Source organism: Triturus cristatus, chromosome 1_2 (genome assembly GCF_964204655.1).
Source record: "Triturus cristatus chromosome 1_2, aTriCri1.1, whole genome shotgun sequence".
Taxonomy (NCBI): domain Eukaryota; kingdom Metazoa; phylum Chordata; class Amphibia; order Caudata; family Salamandridae; genus Triturus; species Triturus cristatus.
In genome coordinates, this window is record NC_140580.1 from 383,865,899 (window position 1) to 383,886,391 (window position 20,493).

The following is a 20,493-nucleotide window of genomic DNA, read 5'->3' on the forward strand; positions in this document are numbered from 1 at the left end:
CAGTAGTCCAGCTGCAGCTGGACTTCTATGGTCCAAGGAGGACTTTGAGTGACCCAGAGTAGTCAAACTAACTTTTACAAAATTTTCAAAATTTGTAAAACTTTACGGTTGCCATTGCTTGTTTGCGGTTGGATTAAAAATAAAGATTTCTTTAAAGATACGTATCTCCCAAAAACCCTCGCGGAAATTTTTCTCATTGACAAAGTTATTAAAAAACGATCTATTTTTATAAATTTGAGTTTTGTTTCTTTCGTGTTGCGTGGCTTTCTTATTTCACTGTTTGGAGCTGTAAAATGCTATACCCTATTTCCTTTGTTAAAGGCTTGCTGCTCGAACGCATAGCTACTCCTGGCTGAGCTTAAGGTTGTGCAAATGAGTCTGACTTGCTCTAAGACAGGTTTTGCAGGTGTATTCCATGGTAAGGCTACACAGCCATACCATATAATACACCCCAATCCTTACATACTTACAAGAAAACGTGATGCAAAAGCACATTAAAATGTGTTCCAAAGTTGACCCGATAGTTAAACCTAGACATAGGGAGAAAAGTCATGATAAAAAGGAATATGACTGCTTTAATATACAGCCCTCTTTATTTGTCATGACTCAGGCCATTGCAAAATCTGGCCAGTTATTTTTTGTTTGTGTACTTTCATATAGCATGAACTCAGCCCAAAGGCATTTGAGCAATTTACATGAGCACTAATTACATTATGCAAGATCAAATTCATTTTTATTTCAGCACTTGGGAGATTAAGTGATTTGCCCAGAATCAAAGGATCCAGAGCCGATAGTGGAACTCAACCGTACTTTACAGCCTCTTTCTTTTTCTCTCTGGGAAAGGTGGTCTCACAGCAAAGCCTTGGCAAATGCACACTCCCTCCAGCAGGACCTAAATCACACTGGGGCAGATGTGACAACACCTGGCCCCCAGCGAGGCCTCTGCATATTCCCTCCTCCCCCACCCACCATGGACATAATGTGGTAGCCTGGCAGGGATGGGTAAGAGGAAAAACACTGCTGTTGGTCTGGGTCAGACACATGGAAGGACGAGGAGAAAATGATCCAAAGGCCAGAGCAAAGCCTGGCCCCCACCTAGGCTTGGTTGGGAGAGGGGTGATGACTGAGGCCCTAAAAAACCAGCCCACAGGTGACCCAGAGGCACCAGCCAATCGCCCAATGCCCGACTGTCCGCCTTACCAATCCAACCCTGTTTCAAAAGCAGCATAGCAATGACCTACATAAATTTCCAGGACCCTAATGGGATTCTTTATAAATCCCCAAGAAGATTTGAAGTTTATTAAAAAATGCAATAGGAAATCTAAATAAAAAGAAGATTTTTGACTCTTCAAGAGGCCTTTGTGAATTTGTCCCAAACTAATTGTAAGGAACTGGGTTATTGCTTGAAGGAATTGGAAGCTCTACTCAGGCAACAGCCACAATTCTTGTCAGCGTGAACCATAAAGCCACTATATTAACCTGTGCTCATCCCTCTGGTAGCTGGAACAAAGCAGTCTGGCTTAACTTAGAAGCAATGTATAAAGTACTTATGTGGCAACCGTACAGTAATAAAGTGAAAATATAACACAGGGCAAATCCCCAACCAATTTAGAAAAATAGAGTAACCTTTAATAAATAAAATGTTATTAGAACAACAAAAATCCAATCAAAGATGTTACATTTGAATGCTTTTAGAGAAAATAAAGTCAATAAGCAGAAAGCACCAAACACGGTTATCTGGACACAATGGACATGGGGAAAGTCACAAGTTCAGGCTGACAGTGATGAGGGTACAAGGGCTTTGATAGTCCCACAGGTTAACTTCTTAAGTCCTGGGGCGAAGAGTTCCACTTGCATTGGAGGAGGCTGCTAGGAGGAGGCTTTCGATTCGAAGAACAGGTTAACATTTGCAGGCAGGCATTGCTGTACCATGAACAGCTGGTACACTTCACTTCACATTGGCAGTCAAGCAGGTAATCGTCACTGTAGTGCAGAGAGCAGATTTGGCACTGCCGATCATTGTGGATAACCGCTATCTGTGTGAAAAGCAGACCTTGCTGGGCAGTCTTTCTGGCAGCATAGCATTTCTTCTTCTGAGTCTTCCATTGATCCAGGAGCCTCTGAGAGTGCCACTTTTATCCTCAGTACCAACCAGTGGGGGGAGACCCTTTTGTCAAATATTCCCCCTTTCCTAGGTTTGGCTCCAAATTGTCTAGGTTCAACAAAAGATAGGCAGGCCTAGTTGTGAGCTGCATTGTCAGCGGTAGGGCAACCAGCCCTTAGAAGCCAGGAAGGGAGCAGGCAAGCCCCAAGGCTGTCCCTTTGAAGCTCAGTAACATTGAGTGCCAACCTCCCCAGGACATCCTGTTGAGGGAAGAAACATCAGGACCCACACCCAAGGACATTTTGTGACTATGTCTGAGAGGAATACACAAAACAACACAGTAGAGCCATTGACAGTTGTGTGACTCTGGGCACTGGCAGAAAGGCACATTTGGTTTAGGCAGAAAAATGCCAGCTTTCTAATAGAGACATCTTAACAATAGTAACATAAAATCAGACTTTACCACTAAGGAGGATTTTAAATTCCTCTCTCTGAAACTGCATTTTGCGCTTATTAAATGTAATAAGGCAACCCAGTTTTAATCCATGGCAGAGATATGCCTTGCAAAGTTGAAAAACGACTTTGGGGGTTTTTCACCGCCAGAAGATGTAAAACATAAACCCAGATTTTAAGTGCTGAGCACCCTGACCAAGGCGCTTTTAGGACTGACTTGTACGTTTTAAAAAGAAATGTTTATGCCTGCCAAAAGATTTATTTTACCAGGCTGAAATGCCAGTTTAAAACTACACTACAGGATGCAGTTGCAGGCTTGAGATGTTTTAAAGGGCTAATTTACTAGGTGGCACAATGAGTGCTGCAGTCCACTCGTAGCATTTAAATTTCAGGACTTAGGTACATGTAGTATTATATACCAGGGACTTATAAGTAAATTAAATGCACCAATTAGGTGTAGGCCCATTGTACAATGTTTAAAATGGAGATCCCAAGCAATTTACCACCGCTTAGCAGGGCAGAAGTACTTAGAGTCCTAACAGCCAACAAAATCAAGTTCAGTAAAGTAAGGCACAGGAAGGCAAAACTCTGGGGTGACCATGCAGAAGGGGCCAGATCCAAAAGTAACCAATTAGGATATGTACTCACAAGTTGACGAATCTGCTCCGTAGAGTCAAACCGATGAAGGAGGAAATCCCATCCAGGTCTTCATCCTATGTGCACTGCAATAATAATGGAGCATTTATCACTCACTGCTGCCTTCTTTCCTACGGTCTTCTTAGCAGCCGTGAACTATGAAAGATCCTTTTTGTGTCTGTCCCCTTTGAGCATTCACAGGAGGGACGTGAAATTTGTTTAACAACATGTTTCGCCAAGTGGCTGTTCTGAAAAAGTGTCTAGTTCAAAAGCAAAGATGCAAGCCAAGAGAGCCCACTAAATAGTACTCAGTTATTGCTTAAGGTGCAAGTGCCAGAGTGCATGTGGCTGTTAGTTAATGGTATGATTTATTCATAATTACACCAGCCTCATATAGAGCAATCAGACCTGGGGCTTCTTTACAGTAACTGGTACAAGTACTAGAGCTAAATCATTTTGAGCTATTATGCTGCTTCTGTAATACAAAAGTGTACATTGTGCACCGACTCAAAAATTAGAAAATAGATTGTGGAACTAATGCTGAGAATATATATCACAGTTTTTTTGTTTATAAATCAATTTGAGACTTTAACAAACAGACCATAATCCACTAACAACCCTCTCTTATGAAAAGAGCAAAAGAATTTTGCATAATTTTAGCTACGTGCGTGAATAAGTAAATGGAGCTAATTGCCCATAAATCACGTTTGAAACTTCGAAAACAATGTTCTTGATATCTTATTTGAAAACAAAAAAGTAAACGTATTCTGTGCCTTGTGCAAATACCATTTGCTACATTCCTGTGTATCCAAGCAGTAAAAAATGGTGTCAATGAATCTGTCATGTGTTTTTTTGTAGTGGTACAAAGTTTCTAAAACCCAGCTCCCGATTTCAGATTACATTTTGTAGTCACAGGACATCATGTAGCCCCTGATGGGGAACCAACAATATCATTTTGACAAATGGAAAAAGTGATACTATACTAGTTGGTTGAAAGAAAAAACAAAGTCAAACTACAGTCTACATAGATCCAAAATCACATATCCTTTTTAAATTAGTTTTCAGTTTACCTATGCAATGGATTCTGTTAAATTGTAGTGCTTCAATTAATCAAGTTGAATTTGCAGAGCGTGGCTAATTACCCTGGGGGGTATCTAGGTGCTGTGTTGCAGGTATCAGTTGAAGAGCCAGGTCTTGAGACCCTTCCTGAAGTGGTTCAGAAAGGGTGAAGTGTGGAGGTGGATGGCATTCCAGGCTTTAGTGACGAGGTGGGAGGTGGAGCGTCCTACGGAGCGGCTGCAGCGAACGCGTAGTGTCTGAGTGAGGGGGAGGTGTGGGGAGTTGAGGTTTCTAGTAGGTTGGTCGTAGATCAGGTGGTGGTTCATGTAGTCTCCTCCTTGGCCATGGAGGGCCTTGTAGGAGTGGGTCAGGAGCTGGGAACTGGCATCTTTTCAGGCCAGTGGAGGTCTTTCAGGTGCTGGGTGATGTGTGTGCTCTTGGGCATGTTGAGGATCAGTCTGGCTGCTGCGTTCTGGATTGCTTCTGAACCCATTTTCCTATAAAATCCCTCCTCTCTGAAAATGTCCAAAAGTTATCATAAATAGACTTTATCTCCCTTAATAATTAATTGTGAAGTGCATGCCTTTCAGTAGGTAAAAAGCGGTCAGTAAGAACAATTACCATTACTTGCCATAATGGGTAAAATAAATAATAACAGAACATTATTAGGAAAAAAATATTTAATGTGAGTACCTAAAATACAAAAAACTGAAATACAATTCAATTAATGCAAACATGTCACAATACTCAAACATTCCTCATCTAACTAGATGAGAGAATTAGGATCAATTACAAAATGGACATTCCCTACTGAGCTAGAAAACATGTTTGAATATGTGTTAACGTTGCTGCAGCAAGACCTCACAATATTTGAGTCGAATTTGCAGATACAAAAGACCAACTATTCACCAAAACAGGAATATTTGCATTGTGGTTCTAATTTTTCATAAGGTGAAAGCAACAGTGTAGTAACATTAGTTTTGTGTGCTTCCTGGCAATCATCACTGAAGCCTGCCTGTTTGATGCACCTGTCACACGCCCCATAGGGATATTGTCGACATTGCTAAGCTAGCATGAGTCCAGCAACCATTATGCTGCTTTTGCGCACGTTCCTACATGGCTTTATTTTTGCAAGACTGTGTATGCCTTTCACATGAGAACCGTCTGCTTGGCTCGTTCTCTGCCTGTTCCTGGAGTTTAGTCTGAACACTGTGATTCAGGTCAATAAACAATGCCCCTTGTTATTCTGTTCTGGTCAGTCCCTAGCACCTAGACAAAACATGATTACACAGCTGCTGCTGGAAACTTGTGCTTTGATATTATGGGGATGCATTTTTAGGGAACACAGAGAGGGAGCTTTCCAGGTAGAAGAGTCATGCGGTTCCTATGATGTAGATATACCATCTAGGCACTAAGATATGAGGTCTGCTGACAAAGCAGAGAGATATTCTATTATATAATACTTCTATAATTCTTTTTCTCACCAAGGGGAGGGTGGTTAGGCCTTAGAGTCCTTTATCCACTGTCTTTATATGATGACATCTCTCTTTATGATATATGGCCTTGCTGCAATGCTAACAGTATTTATAGTATGCATTTTTCTGCTGGTTGTGGCTCGTATAATGTGTTTTAGAACACAATAGTTGTAATTAACATTTTAAACTATATTCGTGTTTCGATTAATTCTTATTGTGGACATGTACAAATGATTGAGTGAAAAGGTGTGTCTTTTTGCCGCGATTCCTGAGAGATCCGGGAGTGTTGTGTTCTGGGGTGTCTAATCATTTGCTTCTTCATTAGTGTGTAGGAGAGCAAGTGAGACACTATGGCTAGTCGGTCCTGGGTTCCTGGGCACTAAGGTGGTGGGAAGGCTTAGCCCATATACACCGAGGTCCCATATTCCTGCGCATAATTCTGTGTATGTGCAAAATCCCTGCAACATTGTTCCACCAACGTTTGGTCTGGTACTTATTCGTGAGACCCCTGAGTAGTGCTTGTGCGTGTCCACCATACCCTCTCACCAATTTCTGGAGACGTCCATGGTGTGAGGGCTTAGCCTCCTATATTTGAAGTTTATAGGTTTTTCAAGCTTGAATTTTAAAAGTTCACGGTATCTTTGCCTGCTTTTGCGCTACCGTTCTTTCGAATCTTTTCTTTTTAAGGCGGTCGCTATTAAGGTGCCGAACCGCGCGGCTGTCACGGCTAATTTGTCGCAGCATGGAGTCCCTAATGGGGGAACTGACTTTTTTTGTGGTTGAGGCGTATGCAACATACCGTTCGAAGTTTTCTATCCTTGGGTTACCTTTCCAGCAGTGGATGGGAATGATAATTTATTTCAAGAATATACTGCCTCCGCGGTTCTGTGGGAATATCACCCTTATTGATCGCTTGAGGTTCAGTTGACAGCATGGCAGCACACTATATGGTTTATTGGTGCCCTATCTCACCCTGTTTCTGTGGTCCGTTTAGGCCCCTTATCAGCCGATGGGGCCACGTGGCCCGTTTTGGCTGGGTTTACACCACATCCAAATTACCTTCATGTTCCTATAGTAGAGCTGAGACAATTACATACATCATTGATACATATACATAGAGCCATAATACAGTTTATGACTCGTAATCCTAAGGTGGCTCCAGCTGGAGCCGCTGCTCAATCACCTGGAAATGGTGGTGGTCTTGTTATAAGTCCCATCATGATTAATTCAGTGATGGGTAAATGACCCCAGAATTGGGATGATTTCCCTTACTTGCTAACAGAGAAGTTTGAGCAACTCGGAACTCATACTTCACCTGTGAAAAAAGACAGGATCCTTACCATGAGTTTACCTAAAGAACTTATTCCCAATCTGGCTGATTGTACCACCTGGGGGAAAGTGTTTGCGGCAGTATATTCGCTGTGCTTTGGCACCCCCTCCTTGACTGTTCTTCCGTCCGTAATTAAAAAGGTGCAGGATGAACACAGGGCTGAAGCTGCCCTGGAGTTGGGGATGAGATTGGTAGGGTGTTCCCTATTGTTTTTGATATGATCCATGCGACTAGAGGCTGTAGCTGACGTGGATAAACAATATGAATTGCCAAAGATTATTCCTAACTTTATAAGTCCTTAGGGCGTAATAATTTGGGAATTAAGCCTTTGATGCAAACGCAACAAAAAGCCCAACCTGACAAGGACGGGCGTCCAGTTTTTCCTAAAAATAACTGGAATAAAAATCGGCGGCAGCAACAACAGAAGCAAGGTTTGCATGCTGGTTCACCAACACCTAAGGCTTCTGAGCGTAGATATAATTTGCGTGACCACTCAAAAATTAAGACATCGGAGAGGTTTCAAGTTCCTGATCCGTGCTTTCCTTGTTCCTTACAGGAAACGTGTGATTCGCAGTTCAGTGGTGGAGAGCGACAGGATCGCAGACAAGGCGAGACCACTTAGCAGAGACGTGATCCGCCATGCCAGTTTGATGTGAAGGCCAAACCAGAGGGACTTCCTCTTTTTCGGCCCCGTATCAAAATAAGAAAGTTGCAGCTTTAACTGCGACATATGCCCCAGACGATGAGAACCCTACTCCTCGATTGGAGATGGGCGGTGACACTCTTCAACAGCGCGGCGGAAGTTACCATAGTGCAGGAGGGATTCCATCCTTGTCTGGAGGCAAGAGCAACGGATACTTTCATCACAGTAGAAACAGCTGATACGCTAGTAGCACCCCCTGATAGGCTTTATGATATAGTCCTCCAAATTGAGGGTGATGTTATATGTACAATTAAGGATATATTTTGGGGCAACCTTACCTCCTCATATGATATTTTGCTGGTGGAGACAGATTGGCCTCCTCCATTTGTTTTGCCTTTTTCCAGCGGGGAAGACATGATTCTCCCTAGTTTTTCACGTTATGTCCCTGAAGAGCATAAACATGCTTATGCTGCGGAATGGGCTTTAGCCCTGGCGCCGGCCGTGTATCGTAACCTGGTGGGCTGGGATAAAGATTCGCCAGCACATGAAAAACTTTACGTTCTATGCCCCAGCCACAGGCGCAATAGTCGATCAGATGTGAAGCAAAAGCATCCGTTAGCGAAATTTTGACCCAGTTGGAATATCAGGGCGTTATTGAACCCTTTGTTTCATTCATGAATAGTACTCTTTTTCCGATATCGAAACCGGACGGTTCTTATTGTATAGTTTTGGATTATAGACATTTGAACAGTCACATTTGTACATTTGCAGCACAAAATACACACAGCTAAGCATTAAAGAATAATATTGCTTGCAAAAAATACAAAACAACACTGGATATTTCCAATGGTTTTTGTTAGTCACAATTTGGCTCCTGGTAGCTGTGCCTTGACAGCATTTACCGCAGTCGGCAATCAGAAGCGCTTTTACGCGTTTGCCAGGGCTTTTGTTGCACGTGTTGTGTCTCTTTTACATGACGTGGACCCTTGTGCATTCTCATACGTTGATGACATTTATTTGACGGATGACAAACTGATCCCGCATCTTGTCCAAGTGGATCGCATCATACTCTCTTTTGCTGACTTGGTTTACGTATTCAATTTTGCCAAGTCGCAGTTCTCTTTTTGGACTAGGAGCTCAATAATGAAGGTCGGACTGGCCCCCCACTTTCTGGAGAAGTGGGCACAATTGCAGCCTCCATCTACATTGAAAACATTACAATCTTTGCTGGGAATTTTGAATTTCGGGAGGACTTATATTCCTGATTGTGCCCAGCGTATCAAGCCACTTTATGCGTTGATACAACCCTCTTTTTTTTCTGCCAACTGGCTTCCGGAACATACCACGATTCTTCAGACTTTGCAGTCTGATCTGCTTGCAACCAACTTCTTGTTAACACATGATAATTCTATGAACTTGGTCATTAGAATTGTGCACGGGACAGTAGGTTTCACTTATTTGACATTTAATTAAGGTGACACAGTACCAATTGTATACAAATCGCATCTGTACACAGCAGCGGAAATGCGATTTTCTAAAGTTGAGAAAAATGTTACTGCAGTCCAGATGGTAATTTTGAAGGAACACTCTCTAGCGCAGGGAAAATGCATTCTTATGGTTTCCCCTGTACCTACTTTGGAGGCAGTGACTAAGGCAAGTGTATTGAATTCTAAAGCTTTGCATCCTCGTTGTATCCAGTAGGCGAGTTCTTTGACATCAGCTGATGTCACGTTTATTTTTGATCCTTCATTGCCGACAGAGGAGTTTTTACAATACAAACATTTTCATCCTCCTACTTTGTCGTTGCTTCCTTTGGATCAGTACAAATGCATCATCTATACCGACGGATCTGCTCAACCTGCCATCGGGTCAAAGCATGCTTATTCAGCGGCTTGCGCTATTTTAGCAGGCTCAATAGTAAATGGTGAGTTTAAGTCTTCTATAGTCCATACGCAAGCACTGGGAGACTGTATGGCTCAATTGGCAGAGCTGCATGCTTTGTTTTTGGCTCTCGAATTCGCGGATCCTGATGTGAACACTCTTGTTGTGTGCGATTCTTATTACTGTGTACACGCTTTCAATGACTCTAAGGGTAGCACAATAAAGCATGAAATGCCTTGGGTTCGAGTGGCAGAACTTAAAGAACGTTTGCCACTCACACATGTTATTCATACTCTTGGCCATCAGTGTGTGGGAGCACATGCTGTTGGTAATTCTTTGGCTGATGAGGCAGCCGAATCTGCAGTGGCCACATGTTCAGTAGCAGCAGTAACTAGGTCCATGACTAAGATTGATAATGATATTCTTGCAGCGATAGCTGCTACAGAGGGTGGGACAGACTTCCCACAAGGTTTCCCTTCTAAGTATCCTTATAATTTGTCACCTGATCAAGTCCCTTTTGCTACGATACCGTCCGTTGGGGATCCGCTGATTCCCAATGAGGAATGCAGACTTCCTTTGATTATAGCCGCACATGAAGGCATGGCATCTGCACATGCCGGAGTTTCTGCGACTGTTTCAATTTTACTGCAACGATATTGGTAGCATGGTTTATACAAACAAACGCATAATTATGTGCTTTTTGGTGACAGATTAAACCATCTACGATTGCATGCCCACCACATACACAGTTATACATTTCAAATCAACCGTTTGGTTGCATTTATCTTAATCACTGCGATCCTTTGGGTTCTGATACTGCATATAAACATATTTCGGTTGCAGTTGATTCATGCACTAGATTCCTTTTGGTTGCATTTATCTTGATCACTGCGATCCTTTGGGTTCTGACACTGCATTTAAACATATTTTGGCTGCAGTTGATTCATGCACTAGATTCCTTTGGGTTTGGCCACAACGCATTGCGGATGCTTGAAATGTTATTAGAGATTTGCGTGCCTTTGTCGGGAATTTTGCCTGTGGCACCTCGCATTCTGACCAGGGTCCAGCATTTGCCTCTAAGGCGTACAAGGACACAATTAGGTTTTGGGGGTGCTGGTGCTGTTTTCATCTCCATACAGGCCTGAGGGCAATTCTATAGTGGAGAGAAAGTACCGCGACTTAAAGCAATCTTTGACAGATAGAGTCTTAGGTACTGGCAGGGGTTGGCTGACTCATTTGCATGAGGTACAACGTGCACTAAATAATCTCCGGAGAAGATCTCTGGGTGGACGGATCCCACATCAAATGCTTTTGGCATTAAAATGTTTGTGCCAGACCCTGATGGTCTAGACGTTGTGGCGGCTGCCACATTTGACATAGATAATTATTCTATGTTGCAGGAACTACAAAAATACCCATGACACAATGGCTAAAGAATATTCACCCTCATCCACTGAAGCGGCAATGCTGATTCCTGTCACAGGCTGGCTTCCTAAAGTTGGTGATCTGGTACGAGAAAAGCTGGAGAACAAAAAAGAATTTGGTCCCTCTTATCTTGTACCCGGCCCAGTTCTTGGATTGAAGGGTACCCGTGCAGTGATTTTGCCTCCTTTGTCTGGTCGCAAGGAAATAAGATTTATTTCAATTGACAATGTCAAGCTACACCATATGGCAGACACTGAATAGTGTAACTCCCAGTATTCCAAACTAAGCTATTTCGCTGAATCCAACGGCTTCAGCTTCTTAATTTAGTACTCGCGTTGTGGAGGGGGAGTTGGAAAATTCTCGCCTGTTGTCCCTTCAACTTCTTCCAGTGTAAACGTCAAGTATGATTCTCCCCCTATTGAAATTCTTGTTGACGTTCCTGAAAGCACTATACTTCCTCTATCTGATACTGCACAGCCTCCGATGTTGTGCTTGGGAGCGAACGGTTAGTACATGGATCGTACAAGTTTCTCATATGATTCATCCTCTTCATCCTTATCTGTAATAACTCAACTGACACGAACCAGACTTTTGATCACCTGGTTCAAAAAGACTTATCTGGGCCCTCCCTGGACATACGTCTGAATAGTGCTTACACTTATCTTCCTTTTCATGTGGATTGGATTTGCAACTGTATTTTTCTTGCTCATCAATGGTCATCATTTGCCAGAACGCTCTGCTGTGAAGTTGGTTGATGGTATTCTGGCTCCTCACATCTCGTCTCATATAATGAAACGTGATCAAGCTTTTGTGAACATTTCAGCCTTCCCTGTTGGCATCATTTGGGATAAAGTTGCACTTGATATCCATGGTCCGACGGAGGTCCTGAACATTCCATATGTGTTCAGTGTCTCACTAGGAGATGTGGTATCACAGGACATACACTCAGACAACTGGGGTGTTTATTTTTATTTATTTTATTTTAAAGGTTTTATATAGCGCTGGCTAGACGCGGAGGTATCAGAGCGCTTTACATGAGTATCAGATCATAGTTGCAGGTTACATCGTTACAAAGGTTACACAGTTATAAGAGCATGGCAACATAATTACATGTAAGTTCGAGGTAAACAATAAGCACATATACGTAAGGGAAAAAGCAGGCAAGGGGAGAGAATCAGGGGAGGGGGGTAGGAGCAGGGGAAGTAGAAAGAGAATGAAGGAGGGAGAGAGGAGGGGAGGGTGAGAGACACAGCATGGAAAGCGCAGGGAGAGTGCGACGGGGACACAAACCGGTAGACGAGTCAAAGCTGCATCCAATGTCCAGTAAGCTGTGATCATAGGAGAAGGGGTATCATTTCCCCATCTCTGTTGCGAGAGGCATCCTTTATGCAGTGGACTCTCTCAGAAGGGTCTCTGAGACTCCAAGGCCTACATACTGGATCCTTCCCCAAAAAGGGGAGAGGGAGTGCTTTGGCAAGGGGTGCCATACCATACCTCAGCTGTGAGTGGCTCCCTTGGCACCGTGGACTCTCTCAGCTGGTTCGCTGAGACTCCAGGGTATAAATATTGGATCTTTCCCCAACAAGGGGAGAAGGAGTGCTTAGTCAAAGTTCATTCATTGTTTTCTGATTTAAAGTATTGTGCTGCCTTGGATGCTGGAGATTTGTACTTGAATTCGGCCAATTATGCAGATTTATTCTGTTACCAACACTATGACCATCATTTCTTGCATAAGACAAACATGTTAAGACCTATTTTTAATTACACCCAGTGGGAGCATTGTCCGACTCCTTTACAGGGAAGTTCTAATACTCTCCGAAGTAAGTTCACATACTTTTCTGATTACAATGCATCCAATCTGAAGTCATACTTCTATAAGTTAAAATTGCCATCTCAATCTAAAATCATGTTGACTCACACAAAATCGATGCATTCTAATTCAATTAGGACTGATTTGGCCTTAGAAGGTTACAAACACCGGAAAGACACAATTGATTTGAAATCCATTTGGGGCACTAAAGATTGGTAGGTCCAAGGTACCGAAGCTCTGCATCGTGCATGTCTGATTCCAACTCAAATTTTGTTTTTATATGACACGGTGCAGCAGACTACTTGTTTTGGTTTGGCTACAGCCAAAAAGGTGAATGTTCCTTTCATTCCTCCATTAGCTGAGTACGATACATGGCGTAGGCACACCAATCATAATGTTGATGTACTGCTTGCCCTGTTAAAAAATGGCAGTATAAATATTTCAGACGTCGTCCCTTTAGGATGGTTGTTGTGGCTAACAAGTTCCAATGCATGTCAACTGTGTTTTCTTAATGCAAAGAAATGTTCCACACAAACCTTTTTTTCCGCATTCTCATTCAGTAACCACGTACTTTGTGGGCACATTGTGTCAGCAATGGTTGGAACACTCCACTCTGTCATCAATGAAACAACACCTATCACTTTTTTCCAGTGACATCAATTTGGCGGACTTTATCTTGGGTCCTTAGTCACCTAGATCAAAGCGATTCATTTATGAGGCATGTAATGAGCTATGGAAATTATCATCGATGGAAGCTGCAGTGTGTTTGCACCAAATTGACCACTCTAATTTGGAAAAAGTTCTTGCAGTAGTAGATAATAGCATTAATATATTGTCTTCCCGTATTTACACCTTGGATAACTTGTTTCATCTGTTATTGATATAGTTCAGAATGATGTATCTGTGTTGTACCACGGTCAGAATCAATTACGCTCTCTAATGCAATTTGCATGACCATTACAAACGCTTAAAATGGGAAAGCATCCATTGGATTATCTGAATGGTTCTGCACTGTTTTTACCATTTAATTTGACTGATAGACAGAGGTTTATGTCTATGAAAGACGCAACTTACATGCCGCTACATATAGAACAAGTAGAACAGCTACCTTTATCTGTAGCTGAGACTGATTCGGCTGTGTGGTTAATACATGGAGTTATTACACTGCCCTACTCACTATTTCAGTTCACATCTTGTATGAAACACTTCCCGTTTGGCCGCTTTGAGCCCTTGCAAAGTGCTTTTATTCATGAATTGTGGTCCTTGCCTTTCACATATAGATGTCAGCGCGCATATAAGGATGTCTTCCTAACAGGGGAGGATTGCCATTCCACAGTAGGACATTCCCTAGTTTGCAAACAAGTTAAATTGCATGACGCTTGTAACGTGTCGGCACCTAATCTGGCTTGTTTTTTAAATGGTATGCCAGCCCGAGCAATGGTTCCCATGCGGATGTTGCTTTCAAATGGCAGTTATCTTATTTTGAATAACCACGATTGCTGTGGCATATGGGCTGGCATCCCATATATGGTAATGGTTTCACAACGGGTTACTTGTTGCAGCAATGTCCTTTTTCCACCCCCGCATGGGATTGTAGATCAATCAATCAATCAATCAGGGGTTTATAAAGCACGCTACTCACCCGTGAGGGTCTCAAGGCGCTGGTGGGGGAGGTGCAGCTCCGGATCAGTCGAAGAGCCAGGTCTTGAGGTTCTTCCTGAAGGTGTGCAGAGTGGGGCAGCATCTGATGTTGACTGGAAGCTTGTTCCAGGTCTTTCCTGTGACGTAGGAGAAGGCTCTTCCGCCTGCTCTGGTTCTGTGGATGCCTGGGGTCTCTGCCAGGGGGAGGTCGGCAGAGCAGAGGTCCCTTTTGGAAACATGGAAGGAGACTCTTTCGTTTAGGTATTTGGGCCCGATGTTGTGGAGGGATTTGTAGGCGTGGGTGAGTAGCTTGAAGGTTACTCTCTTCTCGATGGGGTGCCAGTGGGGATCTCGTAGGTGCGGGGTCATGTGCTTGTGTCGTGGGATTCCGAGGACGAGTCTGGCTACAGTGTTCTGGATGGTTTGGAGCTTGTGTAGCAGCGTTTTGTTGATTCCGGCGTAGAGAGCGTTACCGTAGTCCAGTCTGCTTGTTACGAGAGCGTGGGTGACAGTCTTTGTGCATTCGTGGGGGATCCACTTGAAGGACTTGTGGAGGATGTGGAGGAAGTTGAAACAGGTCGAGGCGATGGCGTTGATCTGGTGGGTCATGGTGAGGGAGGAGTCCAAGATGATGCCGAGGTTCTGGGCGTGGTCTGTCGGGTCTACCAGGGTTTCTTGGGTAGTGGCTTGACTTCTGCCCGCTTCCAGTCATCGGGGAAGATGCCGGATTCGAGGGAGGTGTTGATGGTCTGGCCTAGTTTGGGAGCTATGGCAGTGGCAGCTCTGTGCTAGATGTGGGGTGGGCAGGGGCCCGTGGGGGCTCCTGAGTGGGTGTTCTTCATGGTCTTGGTGGCGTCTTCAGTGGTAGAAGGTTTCCAGGTGTAGATAGTAACACGAATACAGTTTGAAATGTTTATTTCAACTATTGTGTTCTAAAACACAGTATACGAGCCACAACCAGCAGCAAAATGCATAATATCAATACTGTTAGCATTGCAGCAAGGCCATATGTGATAAAGGGAGGTGTCATCATATAAAGACAGTGGATAAAGGACTCTAAGGCCTAACCACCCTCCCCTTGGTGAGAAGAAGTATTATATAAAAGAAGATCTCTGGGCTTTGTCAGCATGGTATATCTACATCATAGGAACCGCATGGTCTTCTCCCTGGAAAGCTCCCTCTCCAAAGTATGAGTTACCTAAACATGCATCCCCATAATATCAAAACACGAGTTTCCAGCAGCAGCTGTGTTAGCATGTTTTGTCTAGGTGCTAGGGACAGACCAGAACAGAATAACAAGGGGCATTGTTTATTGACTTTGCTCACAGTGTTCAGACTAAACTCCAGGAACAGGCAGAGAACGAACCAAGCAGACGGTTCTCATGTGAAAGGCATAAACATTGATTTGATAAAATAAAGCCATGTAGTAATGTCGCAAAAGCAGCATCATGATTGCTGGACTTATGCTAACTTAGCAATGTCAACAATGTCCCTATCGGCCATGTGACACACCTATGGGTAAGCAATTTTTAAATTGCTTGCTTACAGGTAATCATCTCTATAATCATATTTTAAACCACAATAATTCAATAGATGCTTCAACTATTTACCACTCCTTCCAATTGTGTAATACGTTATCTCCCTTTAAATGAAAACTCCACTTGAGGGCACTATCACTGAAAAAGCACAACAAATCATAAAAAACAGTTTTCACACTCCTGTACTTATTTGCCATTGTCTTTCGACTCAATTTGATACAGACTTTCACTTGTGGCATACAACTCCTCACTTTGAATGTTTTTTATAAATTCATTGATTTCCATCACATCTAACTTTGTATTACTTGTTTCTCTGAACACATCAAAGCAATGGCTTCAAACTAAGGTAATTGACCACCCTATCTTGCCCCATTGACAAACCAGGAGAATTGATTTTGTTTCTATTAGTAAATAGATAGCTGGATTCATTGCATATAAGGAGAGAAGACATAAGTCACTACATTTCAACTAGGGTATTAGTTAATAATACATTGTCATCAATGTAGGCCCCAGAAATACATGTGCACCCCTTGATTTTGGAGGCAAATGATTCACTTTTTTGCTGAACGTCAAGTAGGTTCATTATATAAAGAATAAAATGATTTGTGGTGAGAATAATGATCTCATGATTAACTTAGCACAACTTGCTGATCTTATCAGAGAAGTTATCTAGGTTTTGTTATGAAAACTTCTTAATAGCTAAAGGAAACGTGTCACAGTTTTTTCTAATGTGCCATTTTGGGGGACAAATAATCTGTGTGTATTAATGATTTTTATGATGAATGTAGTCTTAACCAATGAATTAATGATGCTACACTTAAAGCGATTAGAGTATCATGTATGGATGTATGATTAAATAAAGTAGTTTTCTTTATATGACAAAAGTGTATTAAAACGGATGCAGATTACGATGCTTTGCCCATCTTGCTCCTACTCATGCCACTCTCCCAATCAATATCCCCCTGTGAGTCTTCTCTCCCCACAGTTTCTGAAGAGCACTGCACCAGGTGACATAAATTAGTTATTTTCTATACAGAGCATTTATGGTGAATGACACTTTCCATTGTGTTCCTCGTCTATCTTTCTAAAGGACACTTCTGTTAGATGTTCAGATGAAGGCTTGCTAGCACACTGATGTATGAGTCTTTGTTTAATATACTATTTTAAATCTCTGGATTATTGCTGCTGTGGAAGCTAACAGAAGGAGTCTTCCTCCTTAAAAAATGGCTTAGTGGTATAAAATGTTAACTTACGATTTAGTTTCTAATTTGTCCAATATGAGCTAACAATAGTCATGCTATGCTAAATGTGCAGTTTTGCTAATTGTTATGTGTAAAATGTATATAAACCCCCGAGTTTTAGGTGTCTGTGTAGTTGACTTCTCAATTTCTGCCCGAGACTCTGTCTGACTTATCTGAGATTTTTCTTCTCCCTTATGATGCTGTCAGTATTCTTTAAGAGTCTGACATTTAAATTTTTGAGAGACTATACTGATTATTAGGTATTAAAAGATGTCTGATTTTCTACTCTGTATCTGAGCCTTCATTGCATTTACTGTATTTGTCTGTATTGTTCATTTTGAGATTTTTTCATAACATAACTCTTTAACTTTTTATCGATTTAGAACTCATTTATTGAGCAGTCCTAGTCACTATTTGACTTTACTCTGCTAAACTGACTCTTATCACAAGACTAAGGGTGCTGGAGCTGAGCTGTCAGAAGAAAATGTTGGGGTGATGAAAATATGGGGGTTCAGTGAATAATTAGAGTTGGGCTACTACAACTGTAATCTAGAATATTGATAAAAGAATCATGAGGCACACTCATATTACCAACATCGTAGTGAGGGACAAATTAATACAAAGTAAGTGCATATAGAGAAGTATCCATGAAGGTTGAGTTTTGTGGAGAAAATCTATACATACTTTTTGATATTTTGTCCCTTGATATTCTGTCTATGGTATTAGTGTACCGCTATATTCTGTGGTCGATATTCAGGATCCACACCCAGCTAAAGAAGGTTGGGATCTATGTCTAAGGCTGAAAGCTTTTTTCCAAGTCAATCTAGCCAGCCTTAGAAAAGGCAGTGGTAAAACCAACATAACATTGAACACTGGCAACACCAATAGGCGTGGTATTGACAAACCTGTAATTGGTTTTATTTCTTTTTTTAAAACATATTTGTTAGACCTGCCCCTTTTTGCAGGTCTTTCCTCAAACTTTTTGCCTTTTGACTCTTATGTTTCTGACCCTGTTTTCGTTGGCTATAGGATTCTGGGCACTTTACCACTGCTGATCAGTGCTAAAGTGCATATGCTCTCTGTGTAAATTGTGAATATAATTTGTTATCCAAAATTGGCATATTTGATTTACTAGTAATTCCCTATTAAAGTGCATTGAGTGTGCCAGGGTCTGTAAATCAAATGCTACTAGTGGACTTGCAGCATTGGTTGTGCCATCCACATGAGTAGCCCTGTAAATGTGTCTCAGACTTACCACTGTAGTGTCTGTGTGTACAGCTGTAAACTGCCATGTTGTTCTGGCAATTGCACCCACTTGCCAGGCCTGAACCTTCCCTTTCCTTACTTGTAAGCCACCCCTAATAAAGGCCAAAGGTGGCCCCATGGGCAGGGTGTAGCGTATGCGATAGGTAGGACATCTACTGGTGAGTGAGACATGTTTCGCTTGCACCTGAATAGGCTGTGTCTTCTTTTTCGGTCGAGCCTAGTGCAGTGCACATGCGCTGCTCTGCGAGGCATGCTGTATATGGTATGTGTGGGAGAAGAAACTCCCATCTTTCCTATTGGCTTCTGCTACTATACTTCCTGTAATGCCTGTTTTTCTTCAGTGGATATGGTAGATTAGTCCTGGCTTTTGCCGTTTTGGACCCTCCCAGGTGACTGCCCCTGTTACTGAGGCAGTACTCTGTTTTTCATATATGTTTGTTCCTGCACACTCTCTTTTCCTTTCTCTTCACCCGGCTTCTTGAACGCATTGATAACCCCTTCTGGCTGCCTGTTTTTGGCCTTCCCCCTCCCTTCTCTCGCTTGGAGCCCTCCCCCCCCACCCTCCAATCACACACACAGATGTGGGTTTCTCACGGCAGAGAGACCTCGCACTGCGAATCCCCATCCAGCAGCAGCACTTCCCTCTGCTTGCCTCTGTTTTATCGGTGGTTCCTGTTCAAGGGCGTTGGGGCTTCACCCCCTTTACATTAAGGGTAAAAACATTGCAACTATAGTGATGTTAAAATATGTTTAATACACATTTTAGTTGGGGCACTATCCACGTTGTTTCATGGATCATTGGGGTGAAAGTAAAACACATGACTCTGACTCATGTGCTTTCAGACAGGTTTCTCCCCCGGGTGTGCCCAAAGTCTAAGTATTTGCCGGGCTGACAATCTCTCAGCCCTGAGGCCTGTGAGGTCATCAGCTCGGCAAAGATTGAGCATCCAGGCCTAGTCTCCACCCCCTAATGACATGGGGGTAAAGTTCGCCCTGGGCGTTTCAGATGGTAGCCCTGTAGAGCGAATCCTCCACGTCAATCAGGGAGTGGAGAGAGAGCATTGTCACCCCTCCCTTTCCCAACTCGTCACAGGGTGGGATGGGACCCACCCTGTGACGAGTTGGGCAAGGGTGTGGCAGACTGTCTCCAGGCAGGATGGCTAGAAATGGAGTTGTGGCGTGTGACTGAGACACACTGCTTACCGCGTATGATGCTGTTTCAGCTCTTTGTGCTGAGTGGTGTTCAGAGACATAAATCAGATCAGTTTCGATGAGCATTGATGACAGTAGCACCAGCAGTGTCCTAACGCACAGCACTGCAGGTTAGTTTGGTGACTCCACTCGGACCGACTCCTCGACGTTGCCTGTGACGGAGTGTGAAGGAGTTAGCAGACCGGACACTGTGGTTGGCAGTAGCAGACCAAGGTAAAAACAAGTGTCAGCTGAAAGGCCTAATTCAATCAATTGGTTTGTTAATTGGGCCCGTTTCAAAGTGTGAGATAGTCTAGAGCAGAGCTCTGCACAGAGACAGGCAAAGCAGGCCTAATAATATGCCAGGGTGTGAAGAGCGATGCCATGCCCAGCAGGGGATGATGCGGATAGAGTTGAGTGAGAGCGCTGCTCTCAGACAAACATACCAGTAATAATGAATGTGCCCTGCTTCCGTCACTTGTGTGCGTTTATGAGGAACAACCTTGGGCTCTCATCATTCCGGATACGAGTCACAGAACGCAAAGCAAAAGGCGTGCACTGGGTGACTTACTCACACTTGTCTCTCAGCTTACCTACTCTGGGGCCTTGCTCCCACCCGTATCCTCTCCTCATCTGCCTTGCTGATGAGTGCCACTGACTCCAATACTTGTCCTTTACATAGCATTTCACAGGAATTAAAACAGATGTATTGCGACTTTAGGGAGGGTTTGGAGTGCTTTACAAAAGTTCATCTCATTTAGCCACTCCTGAAGCCTGCAGTTTTACAGCTGGGAGAAGGG

The 20,493-nt window shown here is 43.0% G+C and overlaps 1 protein-coding gene across 11 annotated transcripts in view; it reads right to left on the reverse strand.

Annotated features, from left to right (window-relative positions):
* The window catches only part of SLC16A12 (solute carrier family 16 member 12), an 818,036-nt gene that overhangs the window by 253,677 nt on the left and 543,866 nt on the right, over positions 1-20,493 (reverse strand). For 6 of the 11 annotated variants that reach the window (XM_085605227.1, XM_085605188.1, XM_085605203.1 and 3 more), the window contains one exon: positions 3,206-3,279. The exons of the other annotated variants lie outside the window; for them this stretch is intronic. The gene's annotated coding sequence lies outside the window, so the exon portion shown is untranslated. The remainder of the gene's footprint in view (positions 1-3,205; positions 3,280-20,493) is intronic. 11 annotated transcript variants of the gene reach the window in all.